We start from the raw sequence: 17768 nt of genomic DNA on the forward strand, positions 1-17768 counted from the left end.
AAATTTGTGCAGTAACACAAACATAATAAGCTGTCTTTCGTAGAGGAAGTCACAAATAATTTTTATTATTGATTATTTGACTGCAACATTGTATGATATGATGTTATAATACTGCTTTGCTGAAAGCAAACCAAAGGAATTTAAAGACTTCAATGTTGTTCTAAAAATAGTTTAAAAATTATTAACCTAACACAATGAAGAATGAATATCAGTATTTTACCCAGTTAACTTATTATCTTTATTATAATTAATGAAACTATCTTAATAAAATAAATATTTTGAAATAATTTAGAAAATCCTGTCGTTACAAGCACTACTGCATCTGTATTTTCGTGCTCTTAAAATAATAGCTTGGATCACTGAAACATCTCATTTTTAGAAAAATATTCCTCAACTCACTACCTTCTAAGTTATCAAGAGAGGTTCTTATTTTACTCTTTTTCTTTCATGGGTAAAACTTACTGTTCTTCTTTTTAGGTAACAAACTTATGTTCTACAACTATTTCATACTCCAGAAAGTCTGAGCAAAATTCTCAAGTAAATCGACTTATTTCATCTTAATGATACTTTTTACCACTCTATCACTATCATATTATTAAAGAATGATTCAATCTACCTTTGTAATGTTGCATTTGATCATAAGTTTTACTTTATGACCTAAAAAACCTTAATCCAGTCTCTATTAAACTTTTCAGGTGATGGGATGAGGAAAGGTAATAGGTCCTTTTTTCTCCTTTTATTTCTCTTTTCATATTCCATCAGGCCTCACGGAAGCCTTAGTTAGAAGAAAGGCTGAAAGAAAAGCTCTTTAGATTAATGTTGTTTTTGATATTTCTTGATCCTGTAAATTGTTGAATTAACATAATAGAAAAAACTGCTCAAGGCAGTGCAAGAAGTAAATATTTTGCAGTAATCCCAAATGATGCTGAACAAAATTTCAGAAAATATATAGATACTAAATAGAAAGTTCTGTCTGATTTTGTATAAAACAATGGAGATGGGGCAAAGCCAAAAAGTTATTCATAATACCAAGATTACAAAATAGGCTGTTTTACTTTCTCCCAAAAAGTAAATCCCATTTACTGCAGTTCCTAATGTCATTTTTCTATCTCATGTAAGATTTCTGCTTCATATAATTTTGGCAGATCCTAGTTCTGAATTTTTGATTAAAAAGTATTTCCACTGGGAAGATTAAAGAGTTCTACTCTTGTGTTTGAATATTGTTATCAGAGCCAAGGGACTGTGTTGGTCTTACCTGTAACCTGTTCTTTATTTAAAGTGAAGTTCTGGATGTCTGACATCGTGTGTTAGATAATTATAGAACTGCTGCAAGATTGATTTGCACTTTTAGATGAAAAATGAAAGACTGGATGTCAACATATACAGGATAATTATGCTGATTTTTCAGCTGAGCTTCAGCACATCCTATGAGGGTTATCAGAAGTCTGAACAGAGTTGAGTTGGAAAACAGAATGGCTGATATCTTCCATTCTGAGCTCAATTCTTGATTCTTATCTTCTGAATATACTGAATCTAATTCAGTCTTCAGTTAACATCTACTGTAATTGCTTACACATACTGGAGGTCATGGAACAATAGAAGTACAAAATGTTAAAACAAGTGTTTTCTGAACAGTTCTGGCAGTTGATGAAGAGGCATGTGGCTTAGGAAAAGGACACTTCACCCTGTTAAAGCCACAGAGATCTCTTAGATCCTTCACTCATGAGTCTAAGAAAACCAAAAGGCCAAAAATGGATAAATATGAAGAGTCATTTTCTGTGATGCGGTTTCTCTTCAGCTTTATGAGTTTGGCTAAAAGTTAAGCAATATTTCTTCTCATTCAGCACAGGGGCTATATAAATTCTGCCTCATAGAACTTTAAAAGTTCATTAAATGTTGTGGCACTCCTGACTTCCCTCATCACAATCAAAAGACCATGATGTATCAATATGTTCCTTGAAGACGTCAGATGCGTAGAATTTATTTCCTCTCTGAGAGCCTTCATGAAAAACCATTACCCCTTCCTGCAATTCAGTGCATGCATTGACAAGGTCAATGTAAAGATATAATAGGAAATTAGGTATTTATTATTTAAACTAATTCCAGATATAGCTTTTATAAGATACTTGAAAAAAATCACTTTCCTTATCTTCTAAAAGAACTTGTCAGAACCCCAAGTGACAAATGCAGTCTTACCCTATCCTGAAGTATGTAGAAACTTACTCTTGACTCATCAGATTTGAAAAGTGGTTTCAGTTTCTGGCTATTTTGCAGCATAATTCAGTAAGTTACTCAAAGCTCAGAGTGAGTATACCTTTCCTGGGTGTGAAATCCTATCAGATTTAATAACAGGTCTTAGTCTGCTATTTAAAGAAAAAGATTATATATTTTAATGGGAGAGTGTGAGGAATATCCAGTGCTTTCAGCTTTGCAAGTAGTTGGAAAATGATTTCAAATTTTTCATATATTATTAATAATAACCAAAACAATGTTTAATGTTTAGTACTCATTATTGTTTACATTTCTATAAATACTGAAAATATTTCTTTTCATTAACTCCTCAGTTAGAACACTTCCTTTCCTCCCCCCCCTTTGTTTCAGTCACAAAACTAAAAAAAAAAAAAATCAAATTCACTATAGTTTGAGTTGGAATACTAGTTTTTCAAAAAATGCTTAAGAAGTGTAAGTAATTTGAAAACAATTTTAATAGAACATTCTGTTGAAGAAGTCTGAAATCATCAGAGAATTCAATATGAAAGTCTGAGCTTCAAATTTCTGTCTCTGACAGAGAATCTGCATCTGACTGAGTCTTAGTCTTCATACTCAAAAACCCCACATGAGTCAGGAGATGGAAACTTAGAGTTTCTGACATATCCATATTGTCAGAGTGGCATAGGACAGTCTAAATATAAAAAAGTTTATATCACTTAAGGCTATAAGAAATCTTTCCATCTTTAATTGCTCTGGGAGGCTACATAAAATAAGACAAGATACATGATCTAAATAAGTAATTAAATGAGAATTCAAGAGACACATGTATCAAGCTATCTTCACTTATCTTCCTCTCAGCCTAACCCAAATAAAAGACTCTCCCAAAGACTGTCCCAAATACTATAGCCATCATAAAATATTATTTTCTAATACCAGTATACATTAAAAAACTTTCTCCCACCAGTTCTGAGACACTGAGCTTTGTTTTACTCTACACCACAGATCAGGTACTAACTGAAAAGGCTTCCTTTGGACAATGACTCTGACATTGAAAAGTGTACCTATAAAATACTGAAGGAAAATTCTCATGCTTTTCTATTTTATGCTGATATATCAAGGTTTAGGAAACAGACCAGAGTTAATTCACTTTATATTTCAGAAAGATCTATAACCATTCATTAACTTTAATAGGTTAAGCATAATGTCTCTTTTGCATACCTGATATATATATATATAAAAAAATAAATTAAAAAAAAATAGTGAACAGAAAAGAAAAACAGATTTGAAACTGTGGCTGCATTTCAGCCACCACTGTAAAGACTCCTCTGACTACAATAAGGGCAAGAATGTTATTCCTGGACCCCAAATTAATGTGGAAAATCAAGAATAACAAGAAGGTCTCAGAAGAATTGGAAGGTAGTTAGTGTGAACAAAAACAAAGCTTTGAAATTATCAGAGGACAGAAAAGCTGAAATCACAAGGCTATGAGTTAGTGTCTGGTGAGCAATTGCCAAAGTAATTATGTACATAAAGAAAAAAATCTTATCATTAGCAATTGATTTTGCTGTTTTCAGGTTTCAGCATGAGTTAATGGACCTATTTGGAAGTCTAGCTAAAAATCATGTTTCAGCATGATTTCCAGATCAGGCCTTTGTCAAGAGCAACGCTGAACATGAAGAGGCACAGTAGGAGATGGTTTGAGATTTTCATTATTAAACATGTCTGTTGCAGAAACATCCAAACTTCAAGATTCCAAGGAAAACGAAATACTCATTTTAGTCAGTATCAACATGGATCTTAGACAGTCTGTGCCTGAAGAAGCTGACAAAACAGGTTTGTTAGAACAATGTATAGCATTATGGCATTTATATTTCTGGTGTTCAGGAGGGAGGAAAGGAAAAGGGTTGCCTCCTCTTATCAGTAAGAGTTTTCACTTTGCTGTTTCCTTAAGGTCACACAGCATAACTGATGTACATACCACTGTGTTTCCATCATGGGAGTCACACACCTTTGGGTCGTCTGCAGAAATCCAGTGCCCTTTTGCACACTGTCATTATATAAAGCTCTGTCTGCCTTTGCTTTAAACAGGGAAACTGTTCTGCAATCATTTGTGTCATGTTTTAAAAGTAATTCCTACTTTGGGATGGAGAACTGAAGACCTAGTGTTGTGAAGGAAACAAAACAGTCTTAGCAAAAACTGAAAAGGGACGAAAGAACAAGACCTACTATCCTGAAAGCAGGCTCTAGGGTTGCAATGTGTAATGCCATTAAAGGGACAGTTACATTTTCATCTTTCTGTTGGGGATAAACTCAGGGATCATTCCTTGAAAACACACTTCTCAAAAAGACAGAAACTAGAAAACAGGGATGACAATTGACAATTAGGTATCTCCGCTCCAGGGATGGAAAAACCGTGATATGTATTGGAAAGGGTGTAGATTTACAGAAAAGCACCTGCTGTTTCAGGAGGCAATATCAGTGACATAGGATGTGTTTAACTGAAAGAATTGTAATTCCTATTCCATCTCTGCTGCTTTTTGTATGGGTTGTGATGTTGAGGGGATGAACAGTATGCTTTATCATAGCTCTATCAGCACATTAAATATGAGATAATAAATTACATGTCCTTCATTTTACCCATTAAGTTGTCTTACATTAATAATTATTTAAAAATGTCTGAATGTGTGTAGTTTTGCAACTCAAAGTACTGCCAAAAGTTGTGGCAAAACTCCAGGTACTTCATTAAACTATTTGCACACACCAATATATATTTTATTAATATAATAAATAACTATTAATAATAATTTAGTTACTTTTTATTTTCTATCTAACAGTTTCAGTGATACAATAATTCATTATAGCTCTAGAAAAAGATAGTCACATCTTATGGTGAGCAGACCTAGGTTTATGGCATGCTAAAGGTCACTGAGCAATTACTGGGGTTACTAATTGACTTTGATTTTTTATAGGTCTGTCAAAAATTGAAAACATATATATGTCATGCATGCTTTATAAAAATGATTTAGCTATTGGATCACTTTCAAAGGCCTTAAAGAAAATGCTGTCTAGAAAAAGAGAGGTGATCAACTATAAAATGTTCCTGCAAGATTATGGTTCACTTTGAGTATTAATGAGATGCTTTCTATACAGTATTACAACCAAATAAAAAACAAATAATCACATGAGTTAATGTCACTCTTACACTTCAATGTGTTTGTCTTACTGTTTTCATTACAGCAGATAATGAGATGAAATAAAAAATGTCCAGGTTACAATACTGCTATTCAAATAGAATAACACCTTATTCAAAAATTTCTTCAGCTTTCTGCAGGAGTATTATTCATACAACACAGTGATTGTTAAATTGAGTTGCTGCCATTTAGCTCTGCTCTGCTTAGGTCCATATCCTCAAGTGATGTATACACCTATAACTTCTGATTTCAGTGGGATTAGTGGGATTGAGATACTATTCCAGTGGTACCTAAATGCCCTTGCAGACTTGTGTCTTAGTTAATTTAAAGGAATTTCAAAATTTCGGAACTAACAAATTCATATTATTCTCACCCATATTCCTCTTCACTCACTTCAAATATCTGGAATTGTGTATGCTACAATAATGGTGGAACATTATAAACTAATCCCAAAGTCACTAGCCTTTATGCTTAGGCTAATGTTCTTATAATTTTTTCCTTTTTAAAGAAAAAAAATAATAAAAGTCAGTTATGAATTTTTCATCTTATTGTGTGATGTAGATGACTTTGTGTTCAACAACAGTAACTTACCTGGCCTCCATAAATCATAATCTTAGCTTTTATAGGCACTGAACTTGAAAATTTACTGCAATCCCATAATTTATGTTTTAAAAGCAGTACCCAAGAGGCTAGGAATCCTTAATTATTTCTAAAAGCATAGTAAGCATAAACATCTACAGTTATTGCTGGTTTTAGTGATTTTTTTTCCAAGACTACAGTTCACAAGCGTTTTCAGTTACCTAGTATTCTAATGCAACATTTGCATAATTGTAACGCTGAGCAGTCAAAGCTGAATATGAGTGCAATCAAGCAACTTGGCTCTGCTATAGGAAACAAAGAAAAATATAAGGAGCAGCTTTAATTAAAATTATGTTCTTCAAATGAATTCAGTATCATCAGTTGATGCATGTGGTCTATCAAAATTCATGGAGATTTGAAAGATTGGTTCCATTAAAAAAGAGATGGAAAATAAGAAAAATCTATGCACATATCTGTTACTCATTTTTTTGTTTCAATTTTAGCTTCTGTTCAGTGATAATTGAAAATTTAAATTTCTTACATGGTTTATTATTTTATCAAAGCAGGTTCTCTGATGACATGTAACCATCTTGTGTATGCACAATATCACAACCAATAAGAGGGTGTAAGCAGACTGTGATTAGAGACTTTTCTGAAATATCTGAGGATGTGAATCTCCACTGCACGATTTCGCACTGAGTGCACAAAGATAAAAAGTTGAATTTTGTTTCCAATGCAACCTCCACTGTTCATCCATAATTTAAACTTTGAGTTTTGTTCCCTCCTCTGTCTAAGGACTTTTATATTCCCCACTCCTGGCACAGGGCCTAAATACCACCTTATGAGATATTCTTGGATGGTATTTAGAGATATAGTTTTTTTTCTCTTTTTTGAAGCAGTTCAACATATTCTAGTTAAATAATAATTGTGAAAGATTAAAAATGCAAGAATGAGTACTATTCTGAACTTATTAGGCCACTTTCCTGAGTTTTTGATAGACCAGTTCCATGGAAAATACGGCACCTTGGGCCAGAACAGTGAGGGTGCTGTGTCTCCATGGGTTTAGCCTAGTAACTAGTGAGTTCCCAGAGATCTGGAAGGTAATGTACAAAGGTTTCTTCAAAAACAGGTATTGTGGAGGAAATAAAAATAAAAATAAAAAAAGATATAGTGTGTATCACCTACTGGGGGAATGCACTAAACATGAAAACTCAAATAATTAGCTACCTTCTGGCAACCTGGGAGATCCAGCTCTGTCTTTCCATGAGATGCTGAACACTGTCATGTCCAGTAATACAGGGGGACAGACCTCGCTTTCAGGATGACAGGACTTTAGTGTCTGGGGTTTTTTTCTTGGCAAAACTGAGAACTAATAGTCTGCTAACACTGGAAACTGGAACAGAAAGCTTAGAGAAATATTGGATTCGGGTCTAGGATAATATAGAAATATAATTGTTTTGCTGAACCTGTTTTCACTGTTTCTTGGAAGAACTGTGAGTAATAAAGATTGTAGCAGAGGCTTTTGTTGCTGTTGATAATTCTTGACCCTTGCTGTAACTTAAAAGCTTAATATTGACGAGAAATATCTATCTGATCTTTAACATGTACACCTTCTATACTTTACAAAATTTTAATTGCATCAATCATGTAAAATATCCAATCTTAGCTTCAGTTCTCAAAACATTTCAAGTTAGAGTTACTTATACAAACTAAGACAATCTGCTCTTAATGTCATACAAGGTATTTTTTATTTATTTATTTATTTATTTATTTTTTCCAGGTTAAGCATTATTGTAAAAACTGCTTTTGGAGTTTGAACAGAACCTAATTTGAAGACTAATGAACTAGTACACACTATTCAGTTCAAACACTACTAAGGATATAGCTTTGCTGTTTATAAGGCTTCTGCATGCATGTGATATGCTTGGGTATATAAATATGTATGAAATGTGGTTTGTACATTAATAATGTATTTTGTGTTTATTCAGATATTGAGGACCAAGAGTCCAGCAGCAGTTACAAATATATGAAATTCAAACTCACTCCAGTCACTGTTGCATTTTACTTTGCATAAGCCTAAGAACCCATAATAAATTCATCTTTAAAAAACATTACATCTTGACACAGCAATTTCTTTCTGCTTTTTCCTCTACCTAGCTTTGTATACTAGTATATTTGATGTTTAGGCAATAATATAGCCAAACATCAGTTACATTATAAAATACTACATTTTGAAGAGAAGAGATGAAAATGAAACTTGAAAGTGTTTGGAGTACTTTATTGTCTTCTACACCTGCTGAACCCTTTGCAGAATTTTGGATTTGTTGTATTTTCTTTTTAAAACAAGGAAAAAAGGAAAAACCTACACTCTTTGGAAATGTCTTAGTCCATGTTAATACCTCCTTCAATTTTCTCTGTAAATTTTCCAAAAGCTGGAGATTGTTTAAATAGAGATCTGAATTTTGAAATCTTTTAAAAAAGTATTTCCTGAATTATTACAAGTGTTTAACTGAAAACAGAAAGACACTTTTTTCATCAAAAGATTGCTGTCAATTTCATTTTTACCTCTGCTTCCAAAATACTCCAAAATTAATGTAACCAGCCCATGCAACTTTATTCAAGTCATAAAGAAATGAACAAACAAAAGTGTGTCTATGATGTTTATTGGAATCACTAAACCTTTTGGAAGATCTAAATATATGCATAATAGCTAGCGAGTCTGATTTCATTACACCATGCCAGAAAGAAATATTTCATTGTTCTTTGGTTCTGTTGTTTATCTGGACGTGTCTGAAAGTGTTTCACAGACTCAGCTAAAACTCTTGAATGTGACTGTCTCTGGACTCTACATGAGAAGTAAAAGTGCATTGAACCTTGCTTTCAGTGGCCTGAAAACCTGCAAAAATGATTTGGAAAAGGAAACCTGGCAGGGTCAACCCAGGGTTAGATGAGGAGACCAGATGCATGAAGTGCATATCAAATTGTACTAGCCCAATGTGCTCTGAGAAGCTAAATTTGAAACTGGCTGATTAATTTAAAACCCTGGCTTTGCCTGAACAACTCAGAGTTTATAAAAAGGTTTAAAGTTGTTGTTTTTGTTTTTTTTTCCCTGAGGTGGTAGGAAATGTTAAGAGCTTAACTTCTTTCCTCTGTAGAACTGAATAATTATTTTGCATAAAGTTTTATAATCCTGTAGAGAGTAACTTGAGAACAGTCTCATCTACGTTACATGACTATTCCAAACACTAGTAGGAGGGACTGAAAACTTAAACTTTCAAATAGTTTCATCTTGATCTGACAAGAAAGAAAAAAAAAAAAAAAGCAGCACACTTTTAAATTTGTACATATGTATAAATAGTGCTACCCCCAAAAAATACATTTCACAGCAAAAGAAAAAACATGAAACAAAACTTTTACCCACTGTGAATTTCAGTTTTCCAAAAGCTATATTTTCAGCAAATAAAACTTTGTCAGAAAATCAGAGCCAACTCAAATCTGAAAGTAAAAGTTTAACTCAGAGGTTTCAGTATACCAATCAGAAAACCAAAATTAATTCTGAAAATGGATGAGCCAAGATAAGGTTCTTGGTATTCATCTTGAAGGTATTAAAGATTTAGCACTTTATATTTTACTATCTGATAAATTCAGTCATTCTGATCTGACAGAATTGTTTCTGGACTGCAGTAGTTACTGGAAGCTTTTGTTACAATCTGCCATGTGGCACATTTGAAGAGTCATGTATATCAGGACATGTGAGGCTAAAGGGACAGCGTTTGATAAGTGACAATGTCTTGGAGGAAGCAGCTTGTGAAATGGAAAGGGAAAACCCACAAATGTCTAAAATATGACAAATGGTGCTACTTGGCAGGCAAAACATCTGATTTTCAGGAAAAAAAAAATATGTAAAAGATATAAAAGATATATATGTATGGACATCATAGGCAGCAGCTTTTTTAAGAAGTGGCATAATTAGCAATAAGAATTGGAATACGTGGCATAGTGTGAATCACTTCCTACTAAAGCTAGTCAATTAACAGTAGTATGGCAATTTTAAACATAAAATTTACAATAATCATAGAGTATTTCACATTTTGATGTAGTGTATGTGATGTGCTGTACAATTTTTATCTTTAATTGGAATATTAATCTATTTGCAAAGAACAGCCTCATTCAGGCAGTGAGCACAGACTGGTTCTGAAGTAGAAGCTGACATTCTGAGAAAAGAGTTTTTTGTGAGCATTTCAAACCCCTTGTTTCAAAATTTCCTCCAGATTTTTTTCAGCTATAGAAAACCAGTTACTGAAAATTATCAAAACCAAAGTGAAACTGTAAATTATGAATTAATCAAAACCATTTATAGCACTGTAATGAATGTAATTAATATTAAGTATGGATCTTTTCGTACTGGACTGCTTTTAGGGATATGTTGCTATTTTCAGTTATTAAAATCTGCAGATTAGTATTTCTTGCCTGACTGAGCCAATGCTCAAAAATATAAAGCTAATAGGAATATAAGCCTTTAGATTTATATTTAATAGTGATTAATTTAAGCGATATACACGCACAAGACGATCAGTTTGTGAACTCATAACGCATCTTATCTAGTTACCCTAACATTGTTTTATTTCCTTGTAGAAGAAAATATATTACAAGCTACTTAGGGTCAGTTCTGAAGATCTAAGTGAGAAAAGTATAGAAAATGACATTTGCCTTCAAAATAAGCTGAAGTGCAGAATTATGGACCTAGATCAAGCCCATGGATAAGCACAGCATAACGTGTCCAGAGGATTTTTGTCATGGGAGCATCCAATTCTGTCCCTGCTTTGCTGCTATCCCAGAGGAAGAGGATCTGTGCTGTGAGGCACCAGGATAGGTTCTCATGAGCATCCCTCCCAACTCAGTGAAGCTCCTGGTTGTGTAAAAAAATAGACTTGTCTGGCACAGAATTTGTTCAGATAGGACGGCCAAGTGTGAGACCAGGCTCAAGAGGCAGAGAAATTGGCTCCTCCCAAAGGGATGGCGAGCTGAGGGCAACAGGTTCCTTCTTTGTTCTTGTTCTTTCTTTGTTCTTACACCTCCTCTGTAAGCATAATTTGCTTTGCCAAGGACACCAGGAAAGACAGACTTTGCTTTGACTCCCTATACTTAATTTTCTAGCTATAGTATAGGCCTCTTTCTTGCATTTTTTTTATTGACTTTCAATTAAAAGTTACTAAAAATGTTTTTTGGCTGAACAAACATCTATTTTGGTTATAAAGGCATCAAGAAAGAACAAACATATTCAATCTCTCTAAGTTTGTTAACTTTGGTTTACATTCACAGTTCGTTCTGATCTGATGTCAGATACTTAAAAAGTCTAGCACTGGCTCTGATAAATGAAAAAATCAATACAAGGTTTGATGTTTTTCCCAGAGAGATAAATTTCAGTTGTTTAATTTATATTATTAATGAGACAATTTCTGGATGTCTCCAGGAAAAGGGGATTATTTGCATTTTTATTTACTTGACAAGGTACAGCCTTTGTCCTCTTCAAATAGGTTTCCCTGAGAATATCAACCCCTAATTAAACAACCAGCTAGTAACCAAGAAAGAATCAAATACACTAGAGCAACGTCTTACTGAAATGTGGGGACCTTACCACCACTACCAACACCACCTACAGGCACACTACAAAAAGTAAGTTTGAGACACAGTGTATGTTTGACAGCCCATTTTTTAAAACTTAGTAAAATATTCTACAAAACATCTTTGTAAGAAAAATAGGTCAGTTAAAGATATTACCAGGGCAACTCAAAAAAAGTGTATTGCTTGATCATCTTAACATAAATAACTTAAAGGAAATTTGTCACTGTTACTGCTGATGATACAACAGCGGTAGACTTAGGTACCTTAGACTCATGCTCACCTTTAGAAATTATGTCATATTTCTTAATTGCTCTGATATTTGCTGCCAAATAATGCAAAAAAACCTAAAAATTGCTTAATAATTTCTAAGATAATATTATTCTCTGACTAGACTTTAAATCAGAAATAAATTTATTAAAAAAATAAAAAATGGGAACCTTTATATAAATATTCATATGCAGAGTAAACTGTGAATTTTAAGGAAGCATTTTAAAGTGAGTTAATTAGTACCTGTCCTGCTTTATTTTTCATTTTAATTTAATAAATATTAATTTCTGAAATCACCATCACCTTGTATTTTCTTATCCTACTTTGATATAGTTTTCCACTCAAATAGAGGAGAAAGAGTTTTTTAATTTACTTCCAATAATTTTCAAGCAGTATCAGATTAAAAATTTAAATTAGATATTTTTCAAAGTACTGTTTTTGACAAAGGGAAGAGCATACATCTAGCAAGAGGAGGAAATCTGAAAAATATATGAAAAATATCTTCCCAATAAACACTTTCGTAAGAACTGTATGTTTCAGATTTTATATGGATTATCAAGTGTGAAGAAGGAAACTGATTTGAAAATTTCAGACTCATGACTAAGTGGCAAAAGATCTAAGGATTTTGCAGCTGGTTAATTCATAAGTCTTTTTTTTTTGAGACTGAATTTGTCTCTCTTCCACTCATTAGTTTGTCTTAAATTAGACTTATATGATATGTACTTTATGTGTGATTTATCGCTATTAATAATTTGCTCATGTGACTGCAACTGAATTTCTAAATTGAGCCCAATTCAACTAGAAATAAGTCTATTTATAAGAAGAATAGGATTAGCCTTCAAAGTCTGTGCTGTAGGATGAAAATGAAAAATTACATTAATAGAGTCATTATCAGTAGCATTTCCAATAATCTGTCTGGAATCAATATTTATTTAGCCAATGATACACTAAATAAGGCATTACAAATTAATTAATAAAAGGAGCTGACTGTAAAACAACTCTTCCACCACAGTAACGATTTTTTTTTTTCTCTGAATTATTAAACTGCTGAGTCTGCAATTTTTAAGTTCAATATTTGTTTACCTTTTTGAAAAAAGTTTTAAATGTGAGGGAAAAAAAAAAAATCTTTACTAAGATTTTTTGCTTGATTTATTTTATTTTTTTTTTACATTTATAGCATAACAATTAATCTTTTAAAAGCAGCTGATTATGCTTACTAACATCCAGAAAATGTACAGAAAATCTATGTTACCTATATTCTGGACTCAGTCCAATTGTACTTGGATTATAAGAGGATAAGGATTAATAAAGGATAATATTAAAAGGATATTTTAATAGCAATAAAAGGATTACTATAAAGACATAAAATAAAGGGAGGTTTGCATCTACAGGGAAAAGCTATGTCAAACAAAAATTATGTTTGAAGGTATAAGGAGTTACTGCCACAGTCTGCACACACTTTTGCTAAATGTTCTCACTGTGAATGTTGCAGCGGGTGATGATAGATCATAGTGAACACTTTGACTTCTTTGCACTCTTACACCAGACATTGCCATACCCATGATCCAGTCCTGAAGCATTTCTAAACATAAAATATGAAAAAAATTGAACTTGAAACTCTCCCCAGTTGAACAATGGGGCCTTATCCTAGGGTCAAGATACAACTGTATAATCTATCTGCAGTTTCTCATCTATAACGGACTGTTCAGTTTCACTTGAACTCAGGTTCCTCCAACAGGAAAAAACCCTAATCGATAGATGAAAAAAACTTTTATAATGTTTTACATAGGAAAAAAAATTACTTTTGTCCAAGGTGGATATGGATATTTCCATTTATAACTGAATCTTAGCAGAATCTCTGGAACTGGACCACTGAAATGGGCCTTAGAGGGTTATTGCCATCTTGCACTATACTGTTAAATATGAATGTGACAATTGCACATAATAACTAAATATCAAATGTGAAATTACCTGCTCTTCCATCATGTAGAGAAAGATTGTTACAGGGTACAACTAGAGAGCAGCTCTCCTAGAAAAAGGAAATAACATTTTTTCTTAAAGAGTATTTAAATAACCAACTGAAAACTGCAATAAATGGTACTTTAAAATTACTGTTAAGCCGTTCCTAAAGTAAATTTTCTACAAGAACTTAAGTTTTGACCAAAAAAATGGAGCTGTTACACACATGTCAACTTCAGTCCTCTGCCATATAGAAAAATCTATGTGTAGTAAAATTTACAGAGACACATATAAACCTGAGCATTTGGGGTTTTTTTGCAGATAGTATTTTTTCCCCATAGAAAATATTATTAGCCTCTGCTGTTTGAAAACACAAGATTGCCACTTCATGGAAAAGTAATGGCTGGTTGCACTCATTACTGCACATTAACAGAAGGTAATGAAACAGGCATCACTCAAATACAGTAACCATGTAAAGGGAAGAAATGTTTTCAGTTTCAAATCTTTTTCTTAAGATGTTGTTTCTGTAAAAATTAAAATAGGGGAAAAAACACACATAGATTTTTGGATTTAGAGACAAAAACTGACAGACTGTTGTGTAGAGTTCAGTAAATCGTTCTAGCTAGTTCTGACCTTGAAAGGGGTGTGCAAAATTCAGTGTGAGACTAATTCCCAATAATGGGTACATTTGTCTAGTTTTGGTGTATATCTGGTTTCTATTTTTGTTGGGGTTTGTTTGTTTATTTTTTTGGGTTTTTTTCCCCCAGGAGAATAATCCTTATGAATCTGTGGGCAATTATATTTTAAAAACAAACAAACAAACCCCTTTTATTCAATTGAACTAGTTTTCCCTGGATGCATATTTCTGTAAACCAAGGTTTACAGATTTTCAGACAAGACCTGCTGAAAATTATTATTGATTTTAGGTATGTGACTTAAATAGAGCTATGATCATTTCTCATCATCCAAGTTTTTAAGTCTACTGCAAAAGCTTAAATGGGATATGAGAGGTGGATAGGTCTTGAGTTGGGTCTTTTATTTACAGTTTAAAAACAAGAACTTGCTCCACTTCAGTTTGGTTATATTGATAGCTAATATTAATACTTTTTATGACCCTTGAAGATGTGATGCTTTCACAACCTACACTAGATACAAACATGATTAACAACACAAAGGAGACCATGCCCTAGATCTTCAACGTATGTCATGCTTGTACAGTTACAAAAATACTTGAAATACGTGAGGAAAGTACCATCACAGCACTGAAAACACTACTGATTTTTTTTCTTAAGGCAAGAAATAGGACAATATGTGTCTCAAACAGTAGGAAGGAATATATTAATGTATGTGAGAACACAGATTATGTGTAAAAAATAGTGGAAAAAAGAGGTAAATTCACTTACATTGTGTATATATGAGAGAGAAAAACTATTGACCCATAATATCATATTTTACTTTCTTTATCAATAAGACCTTTTAACACAAACAGCTTGGAAAAAAAATAAAATCTGAGCAATATACAGTTAATTATAAAGATAATTGGTTTTAGCCATTCAGCTAAACAGATTATTAAAATTGCAACTACATACTGTCTTGCAACTGGAAGACATATTGGTCTTTTTGTGGACAGGAACACCGTTTATTTTGGAATTGTGTTTAAAATTCTTAAATAGAATTAAATTAATATTTCAGATTAATGACAACAACAAGTTTTATTTTTAAAGTGTTAAAGCAGCATATTAAGACAAACCATTTTGAAATGTAAGTTCTTTGACTCAAAAAAAATCATATCCAAATTTATAGATTTGGGCCATACATATTAAATATAGAGCAGCAAAATGATGCTTCCCAAAAGGTTTCGGCTATTTCTTTCTGGTCAATCATAATGGGTACAAAAATACTTTCTGTAGTTGCTGAAGTGCAAGAATAATCTGGGATGTTACATTCTTACCATAGTTATAAGAGGCTGGCAGCTTCTTTTCATTATGGGTAGAAACTCTGGGGATTTGCTTTGTATTGTACTAAAATGGAAAGACAATGACCTCTCGTCCCCTTCAAGAAGCAATCAGGTAGTCAAAAAGAGGGATAAATTCCATCTTGATTCAGATTGAGTCACATTTAAAAACAGAAATCTAATTTTCACAGAAAAAATCAAAACTAGTACAAAAACTTCAGAACAGAAACCAGAGAGGCAGTCTAAAATAGATTCATCTGTTTATCTGTGATCACAAAAAAGCATCAGCATAATAGAGCAACAAAGGGAGAGAGTTGCTGTTCATTTCAGTAGAGGTTTTCATCCATTGACATAGCTTATCTCATCATGGTGATCTCTCAGACAAGGAAGTTAGTCACAAGAAGCATCCTGTTTTCATCCCCATCCAGAGGGCTGATCAACATAGTTTCAAAAATTGTAAACATTTTCCCAGACTTTCATAAAAATGTATTGGATGATGGAAAGACTGTGGATGTAATTTACCTGGACTTCAGTAAAGCTTTTGATACTGTTTCCCACAACATCCTCTGGGAAAAAAATGCCTGCCCAAGGTTTAGACAGGCATATACTCTGCCCAGTCAAACACTTGCGGGCTGGGCCCCAAGTGTGGTAGTGAATGGAGCTAAATTCAGTTGGCAGCCGGTCACAAGTGGTGTTCCCTAGGGATCAGTGCTGGAGCCACTCCTGTTGAACATATTTCTCAATGATTTGGAGGAGGGGATCAAGGGCACCCTCAGTAAGTTTGCAGACAACACCAAGTTGGGTGGGAGTGTTCTGCCTGAGGGTAGAAAAGCTGTACAGCAACACCTGGACAGGCTGCATTGATGGGTCATAGTTAATCATATGAGGCTCAACATGAGCAAGTGCTGGGTCCTGCATGTGGGTAACAACCACCCCAAGCAACACTACAGGCTTGGAGAAGAGTGACTTGGAAGTTGCCAAGAGGAAAAGGATCTGAGAGTGTAGATCCACAGCACATGAACATGAGCCAGAAATGTTTCTGGGTGGCCAAGAAGGCCAACAGCATCCTGACTTGTATCAGGAATACTGTGGCCAACAGGACTAAGGCAGGGATTGTTCCCCTGTAGTTGGCACTGACAAGGCTGTACCTCAAATCCTGGGGTCAGTTTTGGGTCTCTCACTATAAGAATGACAGAATGACAGAATAATCAAGGTTGGGAAAGACCTTTAAGATCATCAAGTCCAACCACTCACCCTAAAACTCTAACCACTAAACCGTCTCCTGAAGCACCGCATCCATCTGTGTTTTGAACACGTCCAAGGACAGTGCTTGTACTACCTCCCTGGGCAGCCTGTTCCAATGTCTCACCACTCTTTCTATGAAGAAATATTTCCTAATATTTAATCTGAACCTCTCCTGGTGCAACTTGACCCCATTTCTTCTTGTCCTATTGCTGTCAGTAGGGAGAAGAGGCCAACACCCACCCCACTACAACCTCCTTTCAGATAGTCGTAGAGAGCAATGAGGCCTCCTCTCAGCCTCCTCTTCTCCAGGCTGTACAGCCCCAGCTCCCTCAGACTCTCCTCATAGGGCCGGGTCTCAAGACCCCTTAGTTGCCCTTTTCTGCACCTTCTCCAGCACCTCAATGCCCTTCTTATATTGCAGTGCCCAAAACTGCACACAATGCTTGACGTGTGGCCTTATTAAGGCCAAGTAGAGCTATAAGATCGCCTCCCTGGTACTGTTGTTCATGCTATTCCTGATGCAGGCCATGGTGCTGTCAGGCCTCTTGGCCATATGGGCACACTGCTGCCTCACTTTCAGCCAGCTGCCAAGCAACATCCCCAGGTTCCTCTCTGCTGGGCAGCTCTCCAGTCACTCCTCCCCAAGTCTTTAGTTCTGCTGAGGGTTGTGGCTGAAGTGCAGGACCCGACATTTGGCCTGAGTGAAACTCATGCTATTCACCTTCGCCCATCAATCA

Source organism: Apus apus, chromosome Z (genome assembly GCF_020740795.1).
Source record: "Apus apus isolate bApuApu2 chromosome Z, bApuApu2.pri.cur, whole genome shotgun sequence".
Taxonomy (NCBI): Eukaryota; Metazoa; Chordata; class Aves; order Apodiformes; family Apodidae; genus Apus; species Apus apus.